Source organism: Plecotus auritus (assembly GCF_963455305.1).
Source record: "Plecotus auritus genome assembly, chromosome: 3".
Classification (NCBI taxonomy): Eukaryota; Metazoa; Chordata; class Mammalia; order Chiroptera; family Vespertilionidae; genus Plecotus; species Plecotus auritus.
This window is the reverse complement of record NC_137772.1, coordinates 190,315,315-190,342,928: the sequence shown is the minus strand read 5'-3', so window position 1 is coordinate 190,342,928 and position 27,614 is coordinate 190,315,315. Positions and strand designations below refer to the sequence as shown.

Below are 27,614 nucleotides of genomic sequence, written 5' to 3'. Positions count from 1 at the left end.
TTGGCTTAGGTGCATCCCCTAGGTTGAGAGTTCAGATATTCAAAGATGAGATGGCGCAGCTGTCTAGTCAATTGTTTCTTGAGCACTTAACTACGTGTCATCCGCTTAGTTCAGTTGCAATTTTTAGTGAGCTCTGCTTGCTGGTGGTAAAAAGATTAGGCCTAACTCTTCTCAAGAACAATCCCATATGGGCATGTCATTTTGGGGATGATTTTATTTGCGTGGATTAGGCATAGAGACAGGGCCTTCCACTTAGGCAGTAACTAACAGGAAGCAGCTCCTGAATCATCCCCTTTTAGACAGCAACCCCCTGCGGACCACTGAAGCCAAGAGGGCCGGGGTTGAGAGCATGGAGCCCTCTGCTCAGCCTCAGCCTCAGCCTGGGGCCACGTGATTCTCATGCTTGCGTTGAGTGACGCGCGCAGCGTTGGGCGGGCCTTGGAGGAAATCAACTTCCGGGGGCAGAGGTGTTCCAAGCCGGGTGGTGTGTGGGCTACCCCAACGTGTGTGGCTGGGGCCGAGGTCGCACCTACGGGCCCGGGGTCGTACCCCGGGTGTGCACTTGCGAGTCTGTGTGCTGGGGGGTGGCTCACCTAACGGCGTGGCTGAGCGGCGCGGCGGCGGCGGCGAGCGGGAGCGGGAGCAGGTAAATGGACACTCGCCTTCTGGGCCTGGGTCTGGGAACCCGGGCAGCGCGAGGCGGCGGTGCGCCCAGAGTTGGCCTGGGAGTGTGCAGGGAACGCCCCGCCTGCCCCGGCCTCGCCCCGCGAGGTTGAGGTGACCGGGGGCGTGGCCCGTTCGGGCTGGAGCCCAGCCTCGCTCCCCTCCCTTCGCAGGGAGCGCCCACCTGCACTTGCTGTCGCCGCCAGGTCCTGGCCCCTGCACACTCCAGAGTCCAATGTTTTTCGACAGTCTACGCACAAGTACACGTGATTATTGTGTCACGGAAACTCCCTTCGAACGGGGCTTTATCCTTGTCGAGTTTCCACGGATCGCTCCTGGTGTATGTTTCCCCTTCTACTTTGCCAAGTTCACGGGGCCAAAGGTCTACTCTGTCCTTCAGCCACATGTTGCAATCAAAGTGGCACCTCGGGGTTAAGGCAGGAGGCAGTAAGTTTCCAAGTGGCGAGGCATCCATCCTTCGTTCCCATGAGTGCGCCCCCTTTCCCCACAATAAAGATGTTTCTTCGTCTGCCCCTGTTTTGCACTGCGGAGGAAAACTTTGGAAACGAAATCTATTTTGGGCTTCACTTGAAGGAGTGGCAACTCTATTAAAAGCTCACTGAGTGTTTTTTTGGTAGGATGATGTTGTCGCTGCTGCTTCTCTCACTTGCTCCCTGATGAGCTTTGGGGCAGAGCCTGATTTCCTGGAGGGTCAAGTGCTGGCTACAGCTGTTGGTGACTCAGCGGCCCCTTAAGAATTCCGACTCTTTTACTTCCCTCCCTGTCTGAACTGGGCAGATGTTTATGCCACCTTCCTCTTTAAATATCAGGATGATGGCTTTTGGAAATAGTTTGCATGTTCCGTGATGGAGTGATTGGGGTGGGCTGACATTTTATCTTGTCACTGGGATGGGCTAGCATTTCACCCAACTATTTAAGGTCAAATACTCAGAATATGTAGTTCGCTGGCGTGACAGGGACTGACAATAAGTTATCTTTGTTCTGTGCCATAGAAGAGCTCTACACTTCTAAACATACCATTTGTAGGGCACTCTGCTACAATTTCTGTTGCATTGAGGGTTAGGGTTAGGGCTTTACTGTACCTGTTAGGTAAATGGGAGATTGCGGGGGTGGGAGGGGTGGGGGAGGGCTGTGATGCCAGGGAGAGTGTACCTGTATGGCTAGCCAGTAAATTGTGTGGTAGAAAATTACCCCGATTTACAAAGTTTGGTATCCTCCAGGCAGGCTAGGAGGTAGTTCTGTGGGCAGGGATATCTTATTATGAACTGGTTATTTAGCAATGGTATAAGCCAAATGGAATAAACATAAAGAAAACAAAAGTGATGAAAGTTACAACTTTTCTCTTAACATTTATTAAATAGAAAAATGTATCTCATTGGAGTGATCAGCTCAAAACCTGAGAGTTTTTTGTTTTCTTTAATCATTTTAATATACTTAATGCCAGGCAAAAAGAAAGTGCTGAGAGTCATCAACAGAGGGGACAGCATCTTTGTTTGGGGGGGGGGGAGGGGGGCAGTAAAAAAAGAAGAAAGCTGGTTACAAATTTATTTAGCTGGTTGAAGCTTAAATGGACAAATAGGAATTTGCCTAATAGAAATTTTAACTTGTACCTCTAACTGTAGATGTAAAATTTGTAAAGTATATAGGATTGTTATGAATAAAGCTATTTGAAGGTTTATTGTCTTTCTCTTGATAGCAGAGGTTGGGGTGGGAGTGCATTGGGGTGGACAAGACCTTTTCTATTAGTTTGGAAGGAGAGTGTTTAGGTAAGTTGTTTCCAAAATATAGCTCATAATCACAATGCTCAACCTGTTCCTTGTGACTTTTGGCTTCTTGAAAGCTCATCGAATTTTGTCATTTTGCTGTCCCAATAACGAGAACTTTAAAAAGGCACCTCTCTTTACATTAACTCTTTGTATCAATATTTGTTTTCCCCATTCAAATTAACATTAAATCTTTATGCGTAACTCTGATAATATTTTTTAATTGATTCTTTGAAATGTGGGTTTTTTGTTAGTGTATGAAATTTTCTTCAGATTTTTAAAGATTGCCTCCTTGTTTCATTTGATGTTTTTGGAATTTGTCTCAAGGGCAATTTATTGTGATAGATTTTGGAGAAAAATGTGATAGTCAATATCATTGACTTTTTTGGCATCATGTTAAGGTAGAATCCTAGAATTTCACAAAGTTCCTTAGATTTTATATAGTTTATTTTACAGGTTTAGAGTCTGGAATAATTAAATGACTTTTTTACCCATTAAGCAAAATTTTATTGTTAAGCAAATTAATCAATCAGTATGAGACAATATCAGTTGTTACTAAAATGTTTACCCAGGTTTATGTCCTTTTATATTTGTAATTTTAATTTAGTGTAGACCTTTCTTGACCTATATCTTCCTTTCCTGTCATATCCCTAATAAATGTACAAAGAGCCTTGTTGGCTATATGCCATAGAATCTTACTTAAAGAATTATGGATACATTTACTGTCACTAGCAGAGGATACAACAGTTTTTTTTTTTTTTTTTAAATATATTTTATTGATTTTTTTTACAGAGAGGAAGGAAGAGGGATAGAGAGTTAGAAACATCGATGAGAGAGAAACATCGATCAGCTGCCTCTTGCACACCTCCTACTGGGGATGTGCCCGCAACCAAGTTACATGCCCTTGACCGGAATCGAACCTGGGACCCTTCAGTCCGCAGGCCGACGCTCTATCCACTGAGCCAAACCGGTTTTGGCAACAGTTTGTTTGTTTTTTAACTTTTGAAATGAGAAGAATTTTTTAAATTACAGGTTTAGTTGATGAAGATCAATGATAGTGTTAGCTGTTTTAAAATGTAACATGTTATAATCCTAGTAAGACTGTTTTCCTTAGACAGGTACGCCCACTTTAGTATTTACATAGTACAGTCCAACACATAATAGTTAAGTAGACTGACTATATGAATGAAATAACTACTGTCTTATAAAGGGTGAAATCACTTTTTTCTTCTATTCAGAGAAGATTGACTTTTTTCCCCCTTTGCCAGCCTTACAAACATAGACCATGTGCATCTCTTACCAAAAGTAGGCCTAGATAATGGAGAGGCCAACAAAATTGCCTTTTATGTTGTGTCCAATCTTGTGGTAAAAGAAGATCTACATGATCATTTCAAGATGCTTTGGTTTTATGAGAATTCAGAACTTTTGCAATTGAACTAAAGATAAGGCTGCAGGATTATGCAAGACCCATTAATCTATGAATATGCTTTGGTGATAGAAAGGGGCTTACCTGAATATTACTAAAAAATTACATGCTTAGACATCAGTAAAAGATTGTGATTACAGATGAGATTAAATTTCATCATTTAAATTAAATTATGAATGTAATAAAGATAACTTATAAAGAGTTTATACCTTTTAGTTATAATTTGCCTAAATTTGGTATGAAAAATGGAAAATAAGCCTGCAAAAGCTGAATGGCATTAAATGGGCCACCCTGAATCGGAAGACAAGTAGAAGTGAATACTTGTGTTCTGCTGAAAGGGAAAACTGTTTAATAACTGTGTTTCATGAGGCATTAGATATTTTAAGTTTCTTCTCTTGTCTGTTATGAGAAGAGACATTTTATTAATTTCTTTTTAGGACCAGCTTTGCTTAAAGTGAATGGTTTTTTAAGTGTCACTTGCTTGTTTAGTATATGTGATTTGTTTCAGTTACCATGTTAAGAATAGTTGTATAGTACCTTTGGTTGCAAGAACCTTTTTTTTAGGAGACTTTATTTTCATTGGCATACTGAGTTGATTTTCTGTATATCCAAAGTTGGGTGTTATTGATCTTGCTTCTTTCGTTATCAATAGGAGACAAAAATAATGCCACAAGATTATTATTCTCAGTGTCACAGTAATGAACATAAAAGGTGACTCCCATATGATTGATGAGAAGTGTTGTGACCACTCAGAGTCTGCTCAGATTGCAAAATGTTGTTTTATTGTATAATCCCAGTATATATAAGTAGAAAATCTTTTGAACAAAGTGAAATAACATATAAGTGAAAATTTTGGATGTTTTTTTTTTTTTTCTCACATAGAAAGGCCATGGATATTATCATAGTTACTTTCATCTGAGCAAAATAATTTAAGCACGTTGTTCACAGTGGTGAATTGGGAATCATAAGACTGGATCTGATTCTTTAATTAGCATATACTTTGTTTCTCACTTTAAGAAACGTACCAGAGTACATTTGTTGAAGTTGTGTGTATGTACATACTCCGGGAAGTACACATTGGGAAGTAAACTTTGGGAAGGTTTTGGCAAATATTTCTTCAAATATTTTTGAAATATGCTTTTTATCCTCTTCCATCTCGCTTCTTCTGGGACTCCCATAATGCATATGGGAGGAACATGATTGGAAAATTTGTGACAAGGAAATCTGAGTAAGAGGTATATGCAGGTAGACCTCTCTGAATGGGCAAAAAAGTGAAGATATTGGTGTCCCATGTGAATGCTCACCAAATTAAGAGGTCTTAATTCCAAAGGGAGTAATGCTTCCACAGGCTGACTGCATCAGAGTAGTGTTTTAATAATCAAGTAGAGAGGATGACTGGGTATCAGACAGACTCTTACCACAGCCATCCCTGTCAATGCCCAGTAGGCTCATGAACAAAGTGGCCATGCTGTCAGGGATGGGGGTTACAGAGGCTCTCAGCAACATGGACTTCAGCTCATCAGGACCTGCCTGGCTGTGATCATTGCTGAGTGCCTAATCTGCCAGCAGCAGTGACTAACACTAAAATCCCTGAATGGCACCATTTCCTCAGGTGATCAGCCAGCTACCTGGAGGCAGGTTGATTACATTGGACTGCTACCATCATGGAAGAGTTGCAGCTATTTGTTCTTACTGAAATAGACACATATTTTGGATATGAATTTGCCTTCTCCACATGCAGTGCTTCTGCCAAAACTACCATCTGTGGGCTCACAGTATGCCATATCCACTGCCATGATATTCCACACAGCATTGCTTCTGATCAAGGAACTCACTTCACAGCAAAAGAAATGAGCAGTGGGGTCATACTCATGGAATGTACTAATCTTATCATGTTTTCTACTATCCTGAAGCAGCTGGCTTGGTAGAATGATGGAATGGCCTTTTGAAGATTAAGTAACAGTGCCAGTGAGGTGTCAGTACCTTGCAGGACTGAGGCAAGGTTCTCCAGAGGTTGTATATGCTCTTAATTAGTGTTCAATATATGGTGCTGTTTCCCTTATAGGCAGGATTCACAGGTCAAGGAATTAAGGGGTAGAAATGGAAACAGCACCATTCACTATTATCCCTAGTGACACACTAGCAAAACTTTTGGTTCGTGTTTCCATGACCTTATGCTCTGCTGGGCTAGAGGTCTTAATTCCAAAGGGAGTAATGCTTCCATTGGAGACACAACAGTGATTCCATTTGTTGGAAGTTAAGACAGCTGTCCAGCAATTTTGGACTTCTCATGCCTCTGAATCAACATGCAAAGAAAGGAATTACTGTGTTGGCTGCGGTAATTGATCCTGACTACCAAGAGGATATTGGACTGCTCTTCCACAATGGAGATAAGGAAGAGTTGGTCTGAAATATAGGAGATCCCATAGTGCATCTCTTAGTAATACCATGCCCTTTGATTAAGGTCAGTGGACACCTGCAACACTATTCAAGGAGATTACTGATAACCCAGATCCTTCAGGAATGAAGTTTGGGTCACCTCACCAGGTAAAGAATCATGACCATCTGAAGTGCTTGCTGAAGACTAAAGGAATACAAAATGGGTAGTGGGAGAAGGTAGCTATAAATACCAGCTATAACCGTGTTACCAGTTATAGAAATAAGGACTCTATTGTCATGAGTATTTCCTCATTTTGTTATAAATATATTTTTGTGTTTGTGTGTGTGTACAAACACAAATATATATGCATGTATAATGTGTATATATGGCTATATACATATGTAAAATATTTTTTCTCTCTCTTATGCCCTTACCATGTAAAAAAATATTATAATTTTAAATATTAGTAATTTTACCTCATAGTGTTACAGAATTTACCAGGTGACTGAAAAATACCCAGGTGTGCCGGAGGCACAGGAAAAACCCATTTATTTCCAGACGTTTCACATGTACTGGTGCAGTGACTCAGGGAGTCTGTTTCTCTCCAAATCCTGAGTAAACCAATATGTAGGAAACTTTCCCTTTATACCCCTTTGGTTTCTTTGTCCCCCAAATATGGATCATACTTCCGGACCTTTCGCAGGCTTTGCAAAAAGCTCCATGTGCTGGGATGGGGGCAGTGAGACCACATCTCAAGGCCTGGCCTGGTGCCAGCACTGATAACTCTGTCTGGGGGTTGTGTATTGTTCATGGTTTATGGCCTCTCTAAAATGGGAGTAGTACTTTAGGTAAACAGGTCTTGCAGGACCTGATAATTAAAGGGACAGTGCCAGCTGTGGGCAAACTACGGCCCGCGGGCCGGATCCGGCTATTCTATCCGGTTCTCTTGCTCTCCCCTCCGTTCCTTTACTTTGAATTTATATTAGTTCACACAAACACTCCATCCATGCTTTTGTTCCGGCCCTCCGGTCCAGTTTAAGAACCCATTGTGGCCCTCGAGTCAAAAAGTTTGCCCACCCCTGGACTAGACTGTAGGCTAACAAGAATGTGCATTAGGTTAATGGCACAGATTCAGATTGTTAGCCCCCCACAAATGTCTCATTTTCCCCATCAATAGTATGTAAATTCTGGGATATCAAAGAGAAGAATAAACATTCAAGGACTTTACCTCCTCTTCTGGGGAAGGGGTTAGTAAGTTTGAAGTTGTACACAGGATAGTTGTATCATGTTAAGCAGAATCACGATCTCCTAATTGTCCTCATTTGGAGATTAAGTATGTCTTGAAGATGAGTACGGGTGCCCAGTTGATGAGGGTTGAACTTGTGATGATTAACTTTGTGTCAACTTGACTAGGCCATGAGGTGCCCATATATTTGATCAAACTGTATTCTGAGTGTGTCTGTGAGGTTGTTTCCTGATCAGATTAAAGTTTAAATTAGTGAACTGAGTAAAACATATTGCTCTCTCTAATGTGGTCCTCATCCAATCATTTGAAGACCTGAATAGAACAAAAAAGCTGAGTAAGAGGGAACTTCTGCCTAATGGCCTGAGCCGGGGCTTTGCTCTTCTATAATTGGACTGGGACTTATACCATCAGCTTTCCTGGTTCTCAGGCTCTCAGATGCAGCATGACACTACAGCATCTATTCTCCTTAGTTTCTAGCTTGCTCACTGCAGGTTTTAGGACTTCTCAGCCTTAAAATAGTATATGGTCATTTTAACATTGGTTTAATTCCTGACCGTATCCCAAAGGCAACTTGATAAAGAAATTACTATAGAGAAGGGGAATACAAAATAAAATGCTTAAGATGCCGAGTCCTAGGATAAGTGGAATTTATAGTAAAAATGCTTAGAAATCAAGGCTAAGGCCACAGAATTAGTCATTGACGCACTCAAACAGCAATCTATATTACCAAGTATATTGACATATAACAACAGTTTATAATGATTAATGATAAATATAAGCTTTTGGCTTAAATATATTTGATAAGACTTAGGTACTGTATAGCTGTTGTTCTTTGACCTTTTATTTTTGCCACAGTCTCATTTTAGATTATGGGAAATAGTCATTATGTCCCCATTATCCCTGTTGAAAGCTCAGATGCTAATGAATATGAAAAATGAAATCCTATCTGCATAGATACCACTTAAATAAGGTACTGCTTAAATAAAAAAGAGTGGAGAAACCCGTGATAGCATAACTCAGTACTTAGTTTGTTTTAATTTTTTTAAAAGTAAACTGAAAGAGTAATCATGAAGCCTATAGGATTTCCCCTTTTATAAAATGTTCCTAGGGAAAAAGAATGATTGGATATTTTCAGCATTTAAAGCTGGTTAATTACCGCACATTCTTTCCATTGTGATTGTGTAGCAATGCTGAAGTCTGGAATCATGGGAATCATTTCTGAGCTTTTTTTTTCTCTCTCAACTCTCAGTAGACTTTTTACTCTGTGTCTCTGATGTTGTATTATATAGCAATTCTTTCTTGGTTCTCAGGCCTAGAAAATATAGAGTAATTTTCTAAGTAGAGCAAAACCTCCTTCCTTTTATAATTCAGTTACTTTAACATGTTTTCAGTAATTAAAGGAAAATATATGTTGTGTCTCAAAAATAGCACAGAACTAAGTCATTCTAATCAAGAAAGGTGTGCCTTTTTTTTTTTTTTTTTTGGAAGTTTATGTGTAATGAATTGTAGCTAATTTTCAACTTTTTAGGAGAAGGCAACCATAACAATTGAACAAAACACTACTAATTGGTTATAAATGTGGAGAATATGGGGCATATGTTTGTGTGTGTATGAACTATAGCATTCTTTTATGTAGTTAAATATTCTTATCCATTCTTAAAATAAGAAAATGGGCAGTTGGTCAGAGTGATGCTATTATAATTACTGTTTATGTATGAAACTGAAACAAATTTATTAATTACTTCTGGTGTGTATGCATATGTTGAGAGAGAAAGTCTTTGTAAGGGATGTAAATAGAATGCTACTTGAATTTTAAAAGATTCTTCATTTTGCCCTTTCAGAATATCATAAAGCTAACATAAGCATCGGAATCTGTTGTAATAATAGTGAAGGAACCAACACTTAGGAGAATTGCATTTTTGTTCATATCACTACCATTGCTTCAGGTTATCCAAGTGCATATACCTTTCTCTCATGATAAGAAAATTATGACCCAGATTAAGTTCTTAATATATTACCAAGGAACATGCAAAAAATGATCTAGATGGTAGTATTGTGATAATGACAACAGAGATTTTTAGCACAGAATAGGACACATAATTGAATATCTCTATATATAAAAGCCTAAGCAACTGTTAGGACTGGTCGACTGGTGGCTATATGATGTGCACTGACCACCAGGGGGCCGACGCTCAATGTTGGTGCTCCTAGAGCCAACTTCCCACAGCTGGCCAACCTCCTGCAGCTGGCCAACCTCCCGGGGTCCCTCCCCCCAGCCTGCCTGCGGACCCCAATTGGGACAGGGTGAGACGGCCCTGATCGGCCCTGATTGCCAGCCAGGCTAAGGGACCCAACCTGTGCACTATTTCATGCACTGGGCCTCTAGTATGTATATATAAACATACCCATTTGTCCATATGTATATGTTTCAAATTAAATTGCCTAGGAATATTGAAGTCCTCAATTCATTGTATACTTTTAATATCTTAGTGCAGTAGTAGTTTGTGCATTAACCAAGTTTGTGCATTTTTGAATTGTATGTAGTTCTCAAAAACTTTTTAAGACTATTTCTAAATAACAATTTTGAACTGACTACATAATCATATTTATGGTTATAGGTATGCCTCTTGTAACTTTTTTCTTTATATTTGTGAAGTTGAAGACAGTAAATCAATACAAAATAAGTATTTATTAATGAACTATTGTTCTGTGCAAAAAAAGAATGGCGCACTAGCTGGTTTTGCTCAGTGGATAGAACGCTGGCCTGCAGACTGAAGGGTCCCGGGTTGGGTTTCAGTCAAGGGCACATGCCTGGGTTGCAGGCTCAATCCCCAGTAGGGGGTGTGCAGGGGGCAGCAGATCAATGATTCTCTCTCATCGATGTTTCTGTCTCTTTTGCCCTCTCCCTTCCTCTCTTAAATCAATTAAAAAGAAAGAAAGAAAGAAAGAAAAAAATGAATGGCAAACTTTTCAGAATGGCTGGAAGAGACGGAATATAAGGTGGAAATGTAAGTTTGAGCCTGAATGTTAAGGCACTCTGGGATCTCTAGGGATAGATTACCAATAGCGTAGTGAGAAGTTAGGCATGGGCATGCTGAAGTCAATCCTGGACAGGCTGGGTTAATGCCCTTTTTGATCAAAACAATATGTAATTATTCTGTTATGTAACAATCTGAAAAATAAGGCTGTTGGGAAGGGGACAAAGGCATGACAGAAACTTTACATGTAAGACAAATATTTACTATGTAGAAAGATGATTATAATTTGGATGTGCTGCTAACTTCCCCTGGTTTAGACAGCCTAAACCTACTATAGAGAGCTTTAAAGCCTGGTACAGTTATAGCCCCTATTTCACTTGTCATCTAAGGCTACCTTTTTGTTTTCCTATTCTGTCCCTTCCTAGTCCACGGTCTTTGGTTTTCTAATTTGGTGAATTTATGCTCTGTTCTCACTTCTTTCTTTTATGTTTGATCTTTTGGACACCCTGTTTTATGATTAGCTGCATTATACATCTTGAGGCACTTTACATACTGCATATCTTTTCCCTCTAATTCTCAACCTCTCTCCCTTTTGATTTTGGTAGCAACTGTCATTCTGTCTAAGAGATAATCTTTCCTCTGGCCTTACTTTCAAACAATGCCCATCATCTGGACTGTTTGCCTTAATGTGCTTTCTATTCCCATCATTTTATAAATAAAAGTGTATATTTTTGCTAATTATTTAATCAATTAGTTGTTTAAATAAGGAAACTTAGCACTAGTGACAAGTGTTGAGGTTGTGATACAAATCTCAAACAGGCAGTTCTTTTCCATTACTTATTTCTTCTTATAGTTCATTTATGTGTAGGGTTAGATTGTTTATTTGAGATTTTAATTTTTTTATTTGTAAAATACAGTTATTTTTAAATTTGTCTTTATTGTTGAAAGAATTACAGATACTCCCCTCCCCCTTTTTCCCCATTGACCCCCTCTCAGGACTGCTTTCACTGTATCCCATAGATTTTGGGTTGTTGTGTGTTCATTTTCATTTGTTTCCAGGTAATTTTTGATTTCTTCCTTGATCTCATTGGTAACCCTTTCATTGCTTAATAACATGCTTAGCTTCCATGTGTTTGAATGTTTTTGAATTTTTTATTGTTGTTGATTTCTAGTTTCATGCCATTGTGGTTCAAGAAGATGCTTGATGTGATATCAATCTTCTTGAATTTCTTAAGACTTATTTTATGTCCTAACATGTGGTCTATCTTTGAGAATGTTCCATGCTACTTTGAGATGAAATATTCTGTAAGTATCAATTAAATCTATCTGATGTAGTGTGTTGTTTAAAGTTGTTGTTTCCTTCTTGATTTCTTGTCTGGAAGATCTATCCAGTGATGACAGTGGGGTGTTTAAGTGCCCTACTATGACTGTATTGCTGTCAGTCTCTTCCTTAAAGTCCACCAAGAGTCTTTTTTTTTTTTTTTTTTTTTAATATGCTTAGGTGCTCCTATATTGGGTACATATATGTTTACCAGGGTTATATTCTCTTTTTGATTAATCTCTTTAGTATTATATAGTGACTTTCTTTGTCTCTTACTGTGGCCTTTGTTTTAAAGTTTATTTTGTCTGATATAAGTATTATTACCCTGACTTTTTGTTGTTGTTTCAATTTGCATGGAATATTTTTCTTCCATCCATCACTTTCAGCCTGTGTGAATCTTTTGTTCTGAGGTTGGTCTCTTGTAGACAGCATATATGTGGGTCATGTTTTCTTATCCATTCAGGTACCCTATGTCTTTTGATTGGATAATTTAATCCATTTACATTTAAGGTTATCATTGGTAGGCACTTATTTATTCCCATTTTTCTTTGTACCTATGTTCTTCTCTCTTTTTTCTTATTCTTAAAACAGTCTTTTTAGCATTTCTTTGTTGTTGTTTTTTTGTTGTTAATCCTTACCCAAGGATATTTTCCCATTGATTTTTAGAGAGAGTGAAAGGGAGGGAGAGAAACAGAGAAAGAGAAAGAAGCATTGATGTGATAGAGAAACATCAGTAGCTTGCCTCCTGCATGTACTCTGACCATGGCTGGGGATTGAGCCTGCAAAGATATTACTTGACTGTAATCGAACCCAGGACCCCCTTCAGTCTGTGGGCTGAAGTTCTATCCACTGAACCAATCTGGCTAGGGCTTAGCATTTCTTATAATGCTGGCTTGGTGGTAATTAACTCTTTAGCCTTTGTGTATTTTGTTTTGTTTTGTTTTTGCTTTTTTTTTTTTTTTTTGTCTCAAAAGCTCTTTCTTTCACCTTCAATTTTAAATAATAGTTTTGCTAGATAGAGTAGATTTGGTTTCAGGTTCTTGCTTTTTATTACTTTGAGTACTTCATGCTTGTCCCTTTTGGCCTGAAGTATTTCTGTTGAGAATCAACTGACAGCCTTATGGAAACTTTCTTGTAGGTAACTAACTGTCTCTCTCTTGATGCCTTTAAGATTCTGTCTTTAACATTTGCCTTTTAAATTATGAGGTGTCTTGCTGTGGATCTCTCTGAGTTCATCTTGATTGGGACTCTGCTTCCTGAACTTGTGTAACTTTTTCCTTTACCAGGTTAGGGAAGTTTTCTGTCATTATTTCTTCAAACAGATCCTTGCTCATATTCTTCTCATCCTGGTACCCCTATGATGCCGATGTTGTTACATTTCATGTCCCAAAGTTCCCTTTACCTACCCTCATTCTCTTTAATTATTCTTTCTTACTACTGCTCTGATTGGGCGTTTTTTTCTACCTTGTCTCCAAATTGCTGTTTTGATGCGTTGCTTCATCCAACCTACTATTTATTCCTTCCTGTGTATTCTTGATGTTCTACATAGTATTGTTCATTTTCAACTGGTTCTAATTCATGGCTTCTGTGTCCTTTTTCATGATGTTGTAGTTCTCACTAAATTCTTTGTAATACTCACTAAGTTATTTGAGCATCCTAATAACCATTACATTAAACTGTATATCTGATAAATTGATTGCCTCCATTTCATTTACCTCTTTTTCTAGATATTCCTTCTGTTTTTCATTTGGGCCTTATTTGTTTCCCAATTTTAGCTGTCTCTTTTTGTTTGTTTCTATGTATTAGATAGAAATGCTATGATTCCCAGTTTTCTTGGTGTGGCCTATTATATAGTAGGTGTTCTGTGGGACCTAGTGGTGTGGTCTCCTTGATCTACTGAGCTTGATGCTCTAGGAATGTCTGTTGTGTGGGTTATATGGGTCTTCCTATTGTAATTGCGTCTTGATTGCTGTTGGCCCATTCATGAGTAGGATGAACCCTCAGGCTGGCTGACTTGAGGTGTAACCACTACCACATTTTGCAAGCTGCTGTACAGATGCTGATGAAACAACACAAAACAAAACACAACAAAACAAAATGAAACAAAAAATCTCCACCACCAACAAAAACAACAACAACAACAAAACAAATACGAAAAGGAAAATGAAATAGAGAATAATAAAAGAATACAGGAAAAAAGAATATCACAGGAAAGAAGGAAAAAATAAAGACGAGGAAAAGAAAAATGGGAAAAAAGAATATAGATTGAGAAAAGGAAAGAGATAAAGAAATATAAAAGAAAACTAGAAAACAAGTAATACAGGAAAAGAAAAAGATAAAGAAGAAAAATGTGGAGTTCGTAATGTTTAGTGCCGGCTACAATTTCCCTTTGGATATGCTGTTTGTGAAGCTTGTTGGATTCTGCTCCAATGTTGTCTGAAGCTGGCCACTTGGGGTTGGTTTCAGGTCTTTTGGGGAGTTTTGTGGTATAAGTCAGATTCAGCTGCTTTCTTTGCCTGGCCCTTGGCAACCTCTTGGAAGCTACTAGTGATCCACAGTTTGTGGATGTCTCTGCTGGGCCTGGTTGTGTACGTGAAGGACCGGATATGTTGTATTTTCAATTACATTTACATCAAAATACCCAATAATTTTCTTGTGATTTATAATGAGTTATTTAGAAGTGTGTTAATTTTCAGGTTTTTGAAGGAATTTCCAGATTTCTTTCATTGATTATTAATATGTTTCTTCTGTGCTTAGAGAAGATACTTTGTGTTACGTTTTTAAAACTTAATCAAGACTTGTTTAATGGCTCAGAATATTGTCTATCGTTAAATGTTCTGTGTACACTTGAAAAAAATGCCTAATCAGCACCTGTTAGGTAGCATTTTTTTAGAACTATTAATTAAACTAAGTTGGTTGCTATATTGATCAAGTCTTCTATATATTTATTGATTTTATTTCTACTTATTTTATCACTTAGAGAGGAGTGCTGAAATCTCTAGGTATGGTTATAGATGCATATATATTTAGAATTGTTATGTTGGCTTGATATATTGATTTCTTTATCATTATGAAATTTCTCCTTCATCCTAGTAATATTGTTTGATGTGAAATCTAATTTTTATAATACTAATACAGTCACTTCAGCTTTCTTTTGATTAGAGTTTGCATGGTATATCTTTTTCAGCTCTTTATTTTTATGGTTTTTTTTTTTTGTTGTTGTTGTTTTCATAGTCAAAATGAATCCTTTTCATATCTTTGACATCTCTCATCATCATGGTTATTTTTTTCTCCTACCTTCTTATTCAGTCTAATTATTTCTGCTTTTTAACTTGGTTGTTTTGATCATCTATATTTAATGTTCTTTTTAAGATGGTTGGGTTTAAATATGTCATTTTGTTATTTGTTTTTTATTTTTTCCTACCCAGTGTTGGATTTGAGGTTTTTTGTGTTTTTTTTTTTCTCCCTTTAAATTATTTCATTTTATGCCCACTGTTGGTTTCCCAAGTGTATATTTTTGCTAATTATTTAATAATTAATTGTTCTAGGGTTTGCTATATATATTTTGAATTTATGAGCCTACTTTTAAATAATATTATCCCATTTCATATGTAGTGTAAGAACTTTACAGCATTGTATTTTCATTTCCTCTCATCATTTGTGGTACTGTTATGATTTAGTTTACTTCTACATTTTCTATAAAGTTTACAATGTTTGTTTTGCTTTTGTTTTATCTAGTCAGTTATCTTTAAGATTTTTATATTTATTTATATATTTACCATTTCTGGCACTCCTGATTCCTTTTATGCAGATCCAAATGTCTTTCTGGTTTTATTTCTCTTCTCCCTGAAGAACTTTACTTTAATATTTCTTTTAGTGTAGGTCGGCTGGCAAAGAATACTCTCAGTTTTTGTTTGTCTGGAAAAATATCTTTATTTCTTATTCAGGTTTAAAGGTATTTTCTCTGGGCAAAGAATTGTATGCTGCCATATTTTCTTGACCTTTCAGTTCTTTGAAGATACCTCCTCATTGTTTTCTGGCTTACATGGTTTTTGAAAAGAAGTCTGTTTTTATTCTTATTTTATTTCTTTTGCATGTAATGTGTCCTTTTTTTCTGACTTATTTAAACACTTTTTATCAGTTTCCAACAATAGCATATGATATGCATTGGTAACTTCCTTATGTTTATATTACTTGGCTGTTTTTTAGATTTCTGGATCTCTGGGCTTACATTTTTCATGAAATTTAGACAATTTTCAATTATATTTCTTCAAACATTTTTCCACACCCCTCCATTTTTCCCTGGGCTTCCAATTACACCCATTTATTTTGAATAATTGCTATTTCAATTTTTTAACCTTACATTTTTTGTTTTTTTCTTCAGTGTTTAATCTACTGTTAACCTTATCCTGTGTATTAGTTTTATGTTTTTAAAGATGTTTTCTGGAAGTTCCATTTGAATCTTTTTCATATCTTATATATCTCTCATTATTATGGTTATTTTTTTCTACCTTCTTAAACATATGAAACGTTTATGATAGCTGTTTCCATATCCTTGTTTGTGAATTCCATCATCTCTTTCATTTCTATGTTTCTGTTGAATAGTAGTCTCCTGATTATAGGTCATATTGTCCTGATTTTCTGTATGCCTTTTACAATTTGATTGGATTAATATATTTTTTTATTTTTGTTTGTTGGTTTCTGAATTTTGTTGTGTTATTTCAAATAGGGTTGCATTTGGTTTTGTTTCTCAGTTATGTTACTTGGAATCAGTTGGGTAATTTTGAGGAATATTTTTAAGATTTGTTAATGTGGGTCCAAAATATTCTTTTGTCATAGGTCTAATTTAGCCCCATTACTAAGGAGATACCCTCCCAAGGATTCAGCTGAATGCTTTATGTATTACAAGGGTTATCCATTCTGAATGATAGGTACACAAACTATTACCAACTGTGTGTGAGCGCCAGATATTGTTTCTCCACTCACATTGTCTTTCTTTTCCTGGCCTTGTGTAGCTTTCTCTCATGTCTGTGCATGTTAGTTCTCAGCCCAGACCTGAGCAAATCTTTCTCTCTGCAATTCTTACTCAGTATAGTCTCTTTCTCAAATTCCTGGTGCTGTAAGCACTAGCTGCCTCTCAAACTTTTAACTCTCTCCCCTCAAAGCAGTGCCAGGCGAGTTTTGCGTGGGTTCTTCCACCATGTGCTGTGGCCTGTGAACTGACTCCAGGTTGTAAACTGGGCAGTTTTAATGCTTACCTTGTTTGTTTCCTTCCTCTCAGGAATTATAATTCGGTGCTGCTTGTTGTCCAATATCTGAAAACTATTGTTTCATATATTTTGTTCAGGTTTTTATTTATTTTAGTTGGGAGGTTAAATCTCGTCTCTGTATCAACATTTTGATTGGAAGTAGAATGCTATCTGAATACTGTAGTTTAAAGTTTCCTCCATCCTTTACCATACTTTTACTTTGAAGTAACCACAGTGCAGAAGATTATGGATGCTGTAGGAGTGTGGTAGTGAAGATATCTGTGATTAAACTACTGGTGATATTTAGGGAATGAGCACTTTATTTTTATTCTTTTTATATTTTATTCTACTTTATACTTCATAAAGTATACTTTATAAGTTTCTTCTCTTGTCATTAAATCTTTACATAAAATTTACACACTTGGAATATGCACTATATTTTATGGTTGTTTCCTATTTCTTATACACGTCACTTCCTGCTCTTAGTAAACCTTGAGAAACTAGACATTTCTCATTTCTGTATCCATAATAAATCATTGTACTCAGCAGCTATTAAAAAAACAGTTATTTTACCAAAATATGAAGAATTTTGGTGTACAGATTTTATGCTGTTTAGTAAATTAGAGATCCTCATTATAATTATACTGTTTCCTGTTCATTTTCTGAAATGAATTAATCTGATCTTTCTTCAGATCTTATTCTTTCTGACTAGGTGACAATCCCAAGGCGTTCCATCCTTGATATTATTATCCTTTTCATTGTATTGAAACTATATAACAGTGATTTTCAACTGATGTACCACAAGAAATTTTAAAACTTGCGATACCTGACTAGTTAGGGGCTCTGACCTCTTTTCCCTTAGATTGTCAAAAAATGACAACAGCCAACACAACAATAGCTATCTGATGTTAATGAATCAAAATTGTACCTTTATTTTTGTTGTCAGATTGGCAAAAAATATAATGTATTTTTTGGTGTGCCACAGAATTTTAGTAATTAGTTTATGAGATGAAAAAGGTTGAAAATTGCTGGTTTACAAGATAGCTACAGTTGCATTTGGATGGCTCCAATGCTTTGTTCTTTTTAGGATTCATGCATATGTTAACAAATAACACCAGTAAACATCATCTCTAAAGGACAAGGAGTGTAGATATACTTACACAATTAAAATTCTTTCTCTTGGAAGCCCATCTATTTTTCCATTTTTCTCTCTATTTCTGGAAATTATATGTGTTCTTCAGGGTAATGCAAGCTTTGACAGGTTGAGCTTTGCCAGCCTATCCAAGGGAAAAGTCAGCACCTTACATAGAGCCATAGTTGGGGGAGAGGAGTAATTACCAATTTTGATGGTATTGTGTCAGGAAATTGAAAGCATGGTGAAGAGTATGTGTGTAGATATATCTAAACATGTAGCTCTTGCAGGCTGCTGAGTTTTTATTATATTCTTTTTATGTGTTTTAGAGACAATATAATATAGGCCATAGCAAAAAAAAATATATATATATCTTTTTCCACTCATTTAAATTAATGGGTAGGTGTTTTATTTTTTTACTTTTATTTTTTGTGATGCTGATGGTCAAGATAAATTTTCTGTTAATATATGTAGTACCTATGTAGTTTTTGCATTTTCCCCTAGGCAATGCTGTGTGCTAGACTGTATTTGACTCTGGTATCATTTGGTTTCCTTTTTTGTAGCCTCTTTACCTTTTTAATTTACCTAGCCCAGCTTCTAGTGTTCCAGTGCAACTATATGCCGCCCATCTCCTCCCTTTTCATTTTGTCTGTCTCTTGAGTAGTATTCCTTTCTCTACATTTATTACTTCCTCTTTTTTTAAAAAAAATATATTTTATTGATTTTTTACAGAGAGGAAGGGAGAGGGATAGAGAGTTAGAAACATCGATGAGAGAGAAACATCGATCAGCTGCCTCCTGCACACCTCCTACTGGGGATGTGCCCGCAACCAAGGTACATGCCCTTGACCGGAATCGAACCTGGGACCTTTCAGTCTGCAGGCCGACGCTCTATCCACTGAGCCAAACCAGTTAGGGCACATTACTTCCTCTTTTGAAGCTTATCTCGTGAAATAATGCCATTTCAGTAGGGTATTATTATATAATTTGATAGAGTATCTTTATATATTAACTAGAGGCCTGGTGTGGGGGGAGGGGTCTTCCCTCAGCCCGGCCTGCACTCTCTCCAATCCAGGACCCCTCGGGGGATGTCTGACTGCCGGTTTAGGGGCGATCAGGCTGGTAGGGGAGGGCAGTTAGGGGCATTCGGGCCTAAACCGGCAGTCAGACATCCCTCTCGCAATCCGGGACCACTGGCTCCTAACCACTTGCCTGCCTGCCTCCCTGATCATCCCTAACCGCCTCTGCCTGCTGGCCTGATCGCCCCCTAACTTCTCTCCTGCCGGCCTGATTGCCCCCAACTGCCCTCCCCTGCTGGCCTGATCGCCCCCTAACTGCCCCCCTGCTGGCCTGATCGCCCCTAACCGCCTCTGCCTTAGCCCCTGCCACCGTGGCTTTGTCCCGAAGGACATCCGGAAGATGTCCAGTCTAATTAGCATATTACCCTTTTATTAGTATAGATGCTGCTGCTACTGATAGTGAGGAGTTTTTGATTTTAAATCGATAATTCCAGGAGGTTTTAACTTATATATCATTAATACTATAATGTTAAGTACTTTTAGTGAAATTTCTTTTATTTTGAGAGTTTTTAAGCTTTAGTTAGAGTCTTACTGCGAGGAAAAGAAATTTCTTAAAACACATTAGTCTCAAAACTATAAGGCTCTCCTTGGGAAAATTATTTCTCTTGAAACTTAGGCAGTGGATGTATGTTTGCACTGTTTTTTTGGTAATTCCAAATCAGGTATTGTCATGGATCTTCTGCTTGTCCCAGAAATAGAGCCTAAGCTGTGTCTTTCACTTGGGGAGCGCTTAAATGCTCCACAGATCAGTGACCAGAATCGTTTCATTTTGTGCCCATGTGGTTTCTGCGGGTGGTTTGTTGTTTTAAAAACTGTTTCAAAGAAGAGCATTTTTTTTTTCCTGGCAATCATGTGTATCCTGTGTAAGTATTTTTCATTATTAATAATTTTGAGAAGAACCAACTCCAGATCATAATGCTGTTGGCTAAAGTGATGGGGGGTTTTATCCAGAGTCTTCCCATATGATTTGTGTCTGGTTAGCCAAAATCCATTAATTTGAGATTCCCAAAAGGGCACTATAATGATGTCCTCTTCTGTTTCTCACTGTCACCAATGTGTTTTTGGAAATGATTGCTATCAATATTATGTAAATCAACAGTCTTTAAGAGAAGTTCATGAGACATTTAGATTTCATTTCTTCTAGGTCTATGTACTGGTTTTACTTTTGGGGGATATTTCCCCTGCTTCTATTTTATACTCTATGTAGAAATTTCCATCTTCTTCCTCATTTAGGCTTAGTGGTTAGAAATCTTGTCTTTAATTGCATTTCAAAGTGGTTATTTCTGTCATTTTCCGTTCCCTTGTCCAACAGTAAGGGTTTGCTTCTGTAGGTACACTGAAACCTTTTAATAATGAATTTGGGTTTAAAAATAAATTGAATTAAATTGTTGAGTTATTTTAGAAGTTATAACATTATGCTATTTACATTTCTGGCTACAGTGAAGTTTTTTGTGAAAGTTAAGTTTTGTAGGAAAAATGTCATGTCATCAGCTTGTAGTCTTAGAAGTTATCTTTAGGATTTGGCTAGCCCAGAATTATAACTCTAAAGTCTGCTTAAATCTTCTAATTAATAAATTAGTATTATTTATAATTAGGAATTAATCAGAAAGAAGACTTGAAGATTACCTTTCCAAACTTTCTAATTTAATAGAAGAGTAAACTGAAACCTAGATAGGTTTAGGTGTCCGGCTGCAATTTAGGGGGAGAGTTAGTACCAGAGCTCAGTGACCTGACTCCAAATCCAGTGGTCCTTTCCACCATGTTGGCATCTCTTACCATCTCATCCCCAACAAAATGATAGTTTAGAGCAACAATTGTCAACCTTTTTCATCTCATGACACACAAAAACTAATTACCAAAATTCTGCGGCACACCAAAAAGTTTTATATTTTTTGCCAATCTGACACAAACAATAGGTATAATTCACATCGGATGGCTATTGGGTTGACTGTTGTCCGTCGGGAAAAGAGTTTGGTATTGCATGTTTTAAAAATTCTTATGGCACACCAGTGTGCCTCTTTGGGCTCACCATTGAAAGTCCATATAATAGGGTTCTGGTTTTAAAATACCAAATACATTTAATTCATGTGATATAAATTTGAGGGATAACCTTACAGATTCATACCACAGTTTCTCTCTCAACCTGTAAAACAGCACTGATCATCTCTGAGGTTCTACTTTGTTATTTGAGGAAGGAAATTGACCCTTATTTTGTTCAAGCATCTTCTTCATTGTATTAAAATGATTTTTAATTCTTCTCCAAAGCTAGGAAAATATTCAAATAAGGAACTCCTGTGTTGGCTACTGTTGATTACCTATTAGCATTACTCTTCTATCTACCTTTCTAACAGAACCTGTTTTGTTCAGGTATTTAATCCTTCATGTGACTCAGAGAAAAGTGTCCTCATTCCTAGATTCAGGATTGATTCTGGTAAGTCTAAGTGAAACATGGCAGTTTCCTTCTTTTCTAGTGACAGGTTCAAAGATGGGCAGATCACAGTCTCAAACTATTTTGATCATGCTTCCAGCCTGTGGAAGAAGCTACACATAGAAGGTCAGATCCAAGGAATCACAGAGAATTTCTGAAACTCTGATTTGTAGTGCTTTTAGAGCCTGCTCTGCTATTGACTTCTTGTTATATCAGATCGTGGTTATACATTTCCATATTGTTTAAGCCAGTTTGCTTTGGGGATTATCTGTTACTTCCAGTTGAAAGTATGCTATCTGATGTATCTAATAATTTACACTGTGAAAGAATATTCAGTAGGAATTAGGTTTTAGCAACTAAATTGTTTTGAATCCAAGGAAGAGGAAAAAATTTCAATAAAGATGTGAAAGTAGGAGAATCTTTTATGAGATTTGTGATGGAGAGAATCATAAAATTATGGCTCATAAGGCATCGTAAACCCTTGCAATTTACCGTCCATCCTTACAGCTCCACTGAACTTTTCATTAATTTTCCACTGACCTCCTAAGTCTAGTGGTTTCTATTTATGCCTTATCTTTTTGACATCTATTATATTACACCTATTTTCATCCTTGTACATCTTTTTCTTATGATTTCTAGGGCATCATTCTATCTTTCTACATTTATGATAACTTCTTTTAAATTTTGTTTACTGATGATATTTTCTTCTATCTATCCCTTGAATAGTAATGGCTTTCTTTATTTTACTTCTTGGCCTAATTAAAAAAAAAAAAAAACCTGATTGTTTCGAATAGTTTTAGATTAATAAAAAAATTGTCATGATAGCACCCCACACTCAGTTTTTCTATTATTATTATCTTACATTAGTATGGGATATTTGTTAAAATTAATAAACCAATGTCTATATATAATTGTTAAATAAAGTCCCTACTTTATTCTGATTTCCATAGTTTTTATCTACTTTTTAAAATTATATTTTATTTTAGACTCTCATACAGGATACCATATTACATTTAGTGGTCATATGTCCTTAATATATCTTTTGGCTGTGACAGTTTTTTAAACTTCATGCATTTTTGATGACTTTGATAATTTATTTTGACGAGTACTGGTTAGGTGTTTTATCTGTTGTCTCTTAATTGGGGTTGGTCTGATATTTTTCCTCTTTAGAATGGAGTTAGGTTTTTTTTGGGGAGGCGGGGGGAAGACCTCAGAGGTGAAGTGCCATTTTCATCACATCATATCAAGGGGACATACTATCAACATGACTTACTGTTGACATTGACTTTGATTCTTTGGCTGAGGTGGATTTTGTAAGGCTCTTCTGCTTTGAGGTTATTTTTCCCCCCCCACCTCCTTTCCATATTATACTTTTTGGAAGGAAGGCACTATATGCAACCCACACTTAAGAGGGGGTAGTTTCACTTCCTTGAGGGTAGAGTATCTATATATTCTGTGGGATTCTTCTGAGTGGAAAATTTATTCTCCCCCCACTCTATTTTATTTAATTCATTTATTTAATTGTTTATACCAGTAGGAACTCATGCATATTTATTTTTATTTTGCTTGGCCTAATTTTTTTAAATTGCTGCAGGTATATTGATGATTTCTAAATTTATCCTAGCCTTTTAGTCTTTCCACCTATCTTTTAGAAAGAGCTCTTTCTGGTCAACTTCCTATTGGACCTTTCCCGTTTGGTCTTTGTTTTAGTAAAACCTCAAACTAAATGTGTTTATATTGCGTAAGCTTACATTAATAATTTTATATTTCATCTCCTTCATTTTATGCCTCATTTCTTATCCCAAAACTGGCTTTTCCATCTGCTTGCTTAAGCTAGAAATTAGTGAAATCCTTCAGTTATCCTTGCCCTTAGTTGCCCTCCCTCAGTAGCTTTCATTTGGATTATATTTGTCTGTAGCATTTTTCTAAAACTAGCCTGTTCTACGTCCACACCATTATCCACATTGCCTGATAGCCATTTTTATAAAATGCAGGTCACTTATTTGAAATACTCCTTATCTCACATCTCTTCTCAGAATCCTTCAATGAGTTCAGTTTCTGGACACTAATGTAACTGGGATTCTGGGCAAATTACTTGGTTTCTCTCTAGCCTAAATTTCTTTACTTAAAAAGTGTGGATGTAATGATAGAGAACATTTGAGGATTAAAAGTGGTAGTGTGTCTTAAGAGTTTAGGTGTGTGTGGTATAAAGCAGTGTGCTCAAAAGATAGTTATTTGTATTATTTTCTGGATTCTTTCAAAGTCCTTAGCATGGCCCTTCATAATTTGGCTCCTAGCCACTTATCCAGCAGCTTCATTTATGGTTATTCTGCCACCATAGGCACCTTATCATTCAACAGTTATCCCTTGTTTTTTATAATTTAGGTTTGCCATATACTATTTGCTTTCTGTACCTGTCCCTTCTCACTTGTTCCTTTGTCAGGATTGCGCTTATCTTTCTTGTCAAACAGGAAAACTGTCTTTTACTTATCCCTTAATATTCAACTTAAATATTCCCACCCATACAGAGTTAATTTAGCTCAGTTTGGGTTAATTGCCCACTCTTATGGCTAAAAGAAGGGTATTGGGCTGGAAAAATGTAGAGATGCCACTTAGTATAGGCCTGGGGATCAAGAACTTTCCATTTTGTTAGCTAAGAGTTTTGTCTTAGCATATTTGGAGATGCCTATAGTTTCTTATCTTTATTGACTTTTTAATCAAGGCTACACTTTTGTAGTATTTTTAATTTCTCTTCATTCTTCTCTGAAATGAATCTTTAACAATGTACTAGTATATTCCTTTAACATTGTATGGTAGTAGTGCAGGTTGAAAGGAGGAGATAGAAGTCTCAGTGCATCATATGAATATATCCATTCCATTCCCTGAATAGCCATTGATGTGTAAAGGCTATATGTAACTTTATTTTCTGAACTTTATTTTCTAAAGCAGGAAAGTTGGCCAGTGTATGTTAGAAAGCATTTCTTAAGTTGAAAACAAAAGGGGTTTCCAAATGTCTCTGAATAACTGAGAAAGCTTTTTTGTTAACCCATATTATTTCATCTTCCAGATATTCCAAGTAAGCACTTTTGAGTGATGTTTTTGCTTGTTGGTTTTTGGTAGTATTAAAAACTTTGTTCTCGCCGAAACTGGTTTGGCTCAGTGGATAGAGCGTTGGCCTGCGGACTGAAGGGTCCTGGGTTCAATTCCGGTCAAGGCATGTACACTGGTTGCGGGCACATCCCCAGTGGGAGGTGTGCAGGAGGCAGCTGATCCATGTTTCTCTCCCATCGATGTTTCTAGCTCTCTGTCCCTCTCCCTTCCTCTCTGTAAAATATCAATAAAATATATTTAAAACAAACAAACAAACAAAACAAAACAAAACAAAAACTTTGTTCTCATATGTAATTGGGGTTTCATGTTTGAATTCTATATAGCAGTGTGTGGACATAATATTGACTCATACTGGTATTCACTGTTATGGGCATAACTGGTACTAGATTTTCATGTTTCTGAAATGATGCAGTTGTAGCTTATCCTATATAATAAAAGCCTAATATGCAAATTGACTGCATGGCGGAATGACTGGTCGCTATGACGCACACTGATCACCAGGGGCAGACGCTCAATGCAGGAGCTTCCCCTGCTGGTCAGTGTGCTCCCACAGGGGGAGCACCACTCAGCCAAAAGCTGGGTTCACGGCTGGCGAGTGCAGTGGTGGTGGCGGGACCCTCTCTTGCCTCGGTAGCAGTGCTAAGGACTCCTCAGGGAATGTCCGCCTATTGGCTTAGGTGGACATCCCCTGAGGGGTCCCGGACTTCGAGAGGGCACAGGCTGGGCTGAGGGACACCCCTACCCCCCCCCACCGTGCACAAATGTCGTGCATTGGGCCTCTAGTCAGTAATATGTTATGATGTATGACAATCTTAATTCTTGAGGTCAAATGGAATAGGTGCCTATAAAGAAGCATGAGGCTAATTTCCATAAAGAATTGAATATAAGGTATACTGGTAATAAACTGTGCAATAATTATAGTATTTGATATCATGTTTTTTTAAAGAAACCATGCCATTATTTATTCAATGATAGTATTTGAGCTAGGTTAGGTTTTGGTTCCTAACCTAGAAAGAACTTTTACATTAGAGTTCCAAGGTGAGTCTTGTATATTTGAGTACATAATTTAGATATTTAAATGTTGTATATTATGAATACTAGAGGCTTTAAAAAATTCCCAAGAAATAGCTCTATGGAGAACCACTTTGCTTTACTATTATTACAGAATTTTAACAACGTTTTTCTGTGTTGTAATTTGGGTTTTGTACATGTGGGTTGTGAGAAATAAACTGGAAATCCTGTCTCTGTGGGTTGGATTTTGGTGTGGCTTCAAACGGCAAACAAAATATTTTAGCTTGTATGTGCCAGGTAAAATTTTAAATGGACTTTCCATAGGGTACAAACTTCTGAAGCCAAATAATGTAAAGTGTTTTTATAGTTGCAGACAGACTCCTGTTGACTTATATTTGGTTTTGTTAACTTAGTGGGAAATCAGTAGCTGATTAAGCAAACAGCTAAAGGAATATCTTTGTACATCCTTAGTACAGCTTGTTCCTGTTCACTCTGTGACAAGTTGTTTGGGGAATAGCTCCTCAATGACATGCCAAGACCTGATATCCTACCAATCTTGTTGATTTTTTTTCCTTTATTTTTTTAAATAACAGGTGTTTCAAGACATATCTTGATTTGTTTAAAGAACTTTTCCCAGAATATTTGAATAATTTAGATTTTTTAATTGTGCTTAAATAAAGATGTGTTTGTTTTTTTCCTTCTAATTTATTTGAAAAATTTAGGAAAGGAACAATGTAGTGCGATTAGGGTGGTCAAATTTAGAAAGTTCTAGGTGAATTTATTGTCTTTAAGCTCGCATTATTCTTATTTATATGACTGGTTGGAGATGTCACATGTAATTTGAGGTTTACATTTGGTTTTATGTTAAGCGAATCTGATCCAGACTCCGCTATCTTCAATGATTTTCTTCAGTGATTTTCCCAGCTGAAAATTCAGAACTTGGCATTGAAAACCATGTGGTTTTGTGTAAGTAGAATTCAGATTGTGATGTTTTCTGTCACTTCATAATTCTAATTTTAGAGTTTCAGATTTTAAAGCAGAATAATTCACTCCAGAAAAGTCGGAATTTGTGATTTTCTATACATTGCCAGGAACATTGATGGTCAATGGTTTGAATCATAGTGAATACCTTTTATTAGAAATATGGTGGAGCCTTTTATTTACTCACGAATAGAATTATAAACATGAATTTTCTATCTTTTATTTATGAAACTACAGGCAACCCTTTGTATTCTCATTATTAAATTTCTTGGAAACGCATAAATATTTATGGAATTTTCCTGTACTGGTAATAAAAAGGGAAGAGTGGGGAATAGCCTTGAGCATGAGCCACTTATCGTTCTTTTGCCTTACTTAAAAAATTTCACCTTTCAAAATATTGGTCTTAATTGCACGGGGTTTAATTTGAATATGGAAGGTCCTGCTAAGTCTTTTCTTGTGCCTAGCTATATTACCTATTGGTGTAATGCCATCTATCTTCCTATATAATAAAAGGCTAATATGCAAATTGACCAAATGGCAGAACAACTGGTTGCTGTGACACACACTGACCACCAGGGGGCAGACGCTCAATGAAGGAGTTGCCCCCTGGTGGTCAGTGCGCTCACACAGGGGAGCACCACTCAGCCAGAAGCTGGGCTCATGGCTGGCGAGTGCAGCGGAGGTGGTGGGAACCTCTCCTGCCTCTGTGGCAGTGCTAACCATCAGTCAGACATTCCCTGAGGGCTCCCAGACTATGAGAGGGTGCAGGCTGGGCTGAGGGACCCCCTGAGTGCACGAATTTTGTGCACCGGGCCTCTAGTCTATA

The 27,614-nt window shown here is 37.2% G+C and overlaps 1 protein-coding gene across 1 annotated transcript in view; it reads left to right on the top strand.

Moving 5' to 3' along the window:
• Nucleotides 1-421: 421 nt before the first annotated feature.
• The window catches only part of CCDC91 (coiled-coil domain containing 91), a 291,950-nt gene continuing 264,757 nt past the window's right edge, over nt 422-27,614 (top strand). The window contains exon 1 of the mRNA XM_080662857.1: nt 422-646. The gene's annotated coding sequence lies outside the window, so the exon portion shown is untranslated. The remainder of the gene's footprint in view (nt 647-27,614) is intronic.